The sequence below is a fragment of the Littorina saxatilis genome, linkage group LG12 (assembly GCF_037325665.1).
Source record: "Littorina saxatilis isolate snail1 linkage group LG12, US_GU_Lsax_2.0, whole genome shotgun sequence".
NCBI lineage: Eukaryota > Metazoa > Mollusca > Gastropoda > Littorinimorpha > Littorinidae > Littorina > Littorina saxatilis.
In genome coordinates, this window is record NC_090256.1 from 23760381 (window position 1) to 23765117 (window position 4737).

The window sequence follows — 4737 nt, forward strand, 5'->3', positions numbered from 1 at the left end:
CGTCGATGTGTGCGTTCCCTTTTCACGCTTTGCAAAGTGGTTCGGATGGGTCGGTGTTGTCGCGCGTGTGCTGTGCGTGTTTTTCGCACCTTCCTTCTCTTGCGTATAGGCTATTCGGCTGGCGACGTGGGTGCGTCCTTTTTGGTTGGTTTTGGATCCTGAGAGAGAGAGAAGAGAGAGAGAGAGAGACTGTCTGTCTGTCTGTCTGTCTGTCTGTCTATGGGTGTCCGTCTGTCTATGGGTGTGCGTCTGTCTGTGTGTTGTTGCTGTTGTCTCTTTCTTCACCGGAAGTTCCATGAACCTGTCTAGCTGTGAGCAGTAGATTATACCCTTGCCTGGCAACAAGTAGCCTGATCTACTTCCAAGGACAGATACACATATCACATGTATACGTCAGTCATTACGAACGCCGGAAACTGTCAATGCATTCGGCGAAGTTTTCAAATGCAAATCGTCGTGCTGGACCTCGACTCTGTCACTGTCAGTCTGGCAAAATACATCTGCGCAGTCGCCACTACACTACATGCTGCGATAGGGATTATGACGAGTACTTGGCCTGTTTTCTTTTCACGCAACGTGTAGCGGGCTGGGAAAAAAAAGAATCACCTCAATAATCTACAGTGCGTCGTCTGTCTTGCTGGCGTTACATACACTCTTCAAAAAAAGTTAAGGATCGGTTGAAAAAACGGATCTAATTATAAAAAATTGCCAAAAAATGAAACATCGACATAATAATTAAAAGATTAATACGTTTGAATTAACAAATGAACAATGAGTCTTGACCTATAATTTTGTTTGGCAGGCAGAATTATTTCCTTTTGTGGGACTTCTCAAAAGCTTCTGCATTTTGGAAGAAAAAGGGTGTTTTTTATAGCCCCATGAAATTTGCGGAACGCATGCCAGGGCAAAAGGTTGTGATGCACGTGCTACAACTGTGTCCTGGCTATGAACATCGCTCACCAGCTTGTGTTTAAAGGTTGACACGCTGACACAATTCTGCACAGTAGCAACATGCCCCCACGAAGAAAACTGAGCGATTTGGATAGAGGAAGGGCAATAGGATGGGTACAAGACGGTGTTGCTGCCAGGCAAGTGGCCCAGAGGCTTGCAGTGGCTCCCTCTGTCATCATCAGACTAAAACAGAGATTCCACGCAACTGGAAGAGTGCAGGAGCGACAACGTTCTCGTCGGCCCAGAGTCACCACACAAAGAGAGGATCGCTTCATTCAGAGGCAGGCCATGCAACAAAGAATGGCTACGGCAAACAACATTAGGCAACGCCTACAAGCTACCACCAACACTGTTGTTAGTGGTCAGACGATCCGAAACTGCTTACACAACTTTGGCTTGCGTGCAAGGCGTCCAAGTCCGAGGAACAACCCTGACTGCTAATCACCGAGCAGCTCGCCGAGCCTGGTGCACTCAACATGTGAGGTGGCAACGTCAGCAGTGGGCTCAGGTGTTGTTTACAGATGAGTCCCGCTTTTGCTTGGAACCTGCTGATGGTCGCATCCGAGTGTGGAGGCGTCGCGGAGAGCGCTTCGCAGAAGGCGCTGTTCTGGAACGACAGCGTTTTGGCGGAGGCTCTGTGATGGTCTGGGGAGGGATCAACACACGTCTAAGGACACCTCTGTACCATGTAGTGGGCAACTAGCCCGGTGTCCGCTACCAGAATGAGATCCTGCAACCCCTGGTCGTTCCAGCCCTCCAAGCGATCGGCCCTCGTGCGATTCTTCAGGATGACAACGCACCTCCCCATCGCTCTGCAGCTGTAAACACCTTCATCCAGCAGGCCAGGGTCAACAGGATGCTGTGGCCAGCCAACAGCCCGGACCTGAACCCCATAGAGCACATGTGGGACGAGCTTTGTCGTCGGGTACAGCAACATCACCCTCCTCCTGCCAATCTGGGTCAACTGCCGCAATGGCTCCAGCAGGAGTGTAATGGAGTTCCCAGAGCATTCATATCCAACCTGATCCACTCCATGCGCCAACGATGTGTTGAATGCCTGGCACACAACGGAGGGCACACGCGTTATTGACACTGATTCACATTGTTGTGAATTCCATTTTCGAAGGTTGTCACGTTTGACACACTCTAGCTAAATTGTCGCTGCCGCGTTCGATCTTTGCTTTGTTTGTCATTACTCCTTGGTTGTTCAATTATATAATCTAAAAAAAAATGAAAGAATTCGGTCTTGTCTGTTTTGTGTGGCGTGTAAAAAAGTGATCCTTAACTTTTTTTGAAGAGTGTAGGTGAGCGCCGGGTCTTAGAGAGATATATACTATAACATCGGCAACAACTGAGACCAACCTTTTAAACTCTAACTCAAGACACGACAAACAAAGCAGCAACAGATCACAGGGGCACAAAAGAATGTCTCGTCGGGGAACCGTTGCGGCGGCTCAACAAGATAGCAATGTGTCTCCTTAGACAGATCAACACGTCGACTTTTCAACTCTTACTCTAAATACAACAACACTAGCAGTATATGTTCCAAATAACAAAGGGACAAATAACGACGAAACATAATGTTGGATGTGTCTCTTTTGAGAGATCTTCAATAAAGTCCCGCTTTATACACAACAAACAAGCAGTAACACAACACAACACACACACACACACACACACACACACACACACACACACACACACACACACATACACACATACACACACACACAAGCAGTAACACCACACACACACACATATACACACACACACACACACACACACATACACACACACATACACACACACAAGCAGTAACACCACACACACACACACACACTCACACACACACACACACACACACACACACACACACACACACAAGCAGTAACACCACACACACACACACACAAGCAATAACTGACACAACACACACACACACACACACACACACACACACACACACACACACACACACACACACACACACACACACACACTCAAAAGAGCTGGTGATGTCTCGTTAGAGGGATGTACAATAAACTCCCACTCAACACACAACAAACAAGCAGTAACACAACACAGAGGCACTCAGAACGCTGGTGATGTCTCGTTAGAGATGTAGGTAAAGGCCCCGGAGGCTCAGCTGTTAGCAGTGTATCACAGTGGCTTCGCTCCTCGCCCCACGAGTGGCACGAGCACGGCGCTGTCACTCAACTCCCGGCGCTCGTCATGGTTTGTCGGCCAGCACCCGTCGTCATGATGGACACTGCTTCACCTGCTTCGTCATTTCACTCACTCCCTGCTTTACAGTCAGGCTTGTTTTTTCTTCTCAAAGGCATCTTGTTAAAACTTTATTTTTAGCACCAAAATGCTACTTTTTTGGGTGTTTTCTTTTACAAGATGCTGTACCTTTGAAGTCAATGCCGTAGATTTGCAATTTATGAATGATTTTAAGATATCTGCAATTGTAAAAGCTGAAAAGAGACTGATGTGTCCGGGTTGTTTTTCTTCTAGTTTCTTTTCTTTTCAGGAAATATTTTGGTGTACAATCATTACTGGTGATATAGGGAGGCGGATTGGGGTGAGGGGTATCTCTCGAATTATATATAAACTATTTGCGTCGTGATTATTACTCAAAAGAGATGGAAAGCACACCGTTTCTCTCGGATTTTGTAGCCTGCTATAACTCAGTTCTCATGCTCAATGCTTGATCTGTCTCTGACAAGCTATGTGAGCTGTTTTGGGGGACATAACATTTCGTATTCGCGTTTCCTTGGGGTTGCATTTCACATGTTAGAATATGATTATGGAGTACGTTTTTATGTCTTTTATTTTGTTGATTTTTTTCCCACTCGGCATCAACTTTTTGGGTACTCTTGATTTATCTCTGAGGGTGTTTTGTTTTTTTCCCTCCTGGCAGTTCAAGAGATGTTGGACTTTGTTGTACGTAATTTGAGAGAGAGACAGAGAGATATATCTGTTTTGAGGTTTGCAGTGCTGCTGTGGATGGCATGCGCAGTGGTCTCACTAACCATTTTCTAAACCGGTGATGTTTTTATTTTTTTATTTTACAAGAACTAGAGTCATGATCCTTACACATATTAAGCATCCTGACACGCAAAACAACCAAGAATAGTTGAAGCAATTAGCAGTGGTTGTCATATTTGTTGGGGGGGGGGATGATCCGGGGGGGGGGGGGGGGGGGTAGAAGGGCACCTGTGAAGTAGAATGTCAACCGGTAAGTTGACCATTCGTCTATTTCGCTTTCGGTATTTTGCGCAGTTCAACCGTTAAAATACCGATAATTAGCTACTAACGTCAGCGCTGATGCATGTCCCCAGCATTTAGAAAAAGCCTGATTAGATTCAGAGCCACAGTTTTATGCAACCAGAGAGTCTGGGTCTTCCGAAAAAGTCCCCTTTCAAAAAGAAAACATCAGCAACGTAAAACTCTGAGTGTCTGAGACCGCATCGAGGTTCTGTCTGCAAACATCCTCAAGAATCTTAACAACTCCATTTGAGATTTGTGCTGATGATGTTCATGTTTCTCTTTGAGTTGTTATTGTTGTTGTTGTTGTTGTTGTTGTTGTTGTTGTTGTTGTTGTTGTTGTTGTTGTTGTTGTTTGAATCCATACTGAGGCTCGGTCCGCTGAAATTAGTTTCAGAAACTCTGTTTGAGCTTTATGCTGCTGATGTTTTTTTCTCGATTTTCTTTTGTTTTTCTCGTTCTAATTCTAACAGTAACAGTGACATTAATGTTTGTGTCTCCGTGTATGACGTGCAG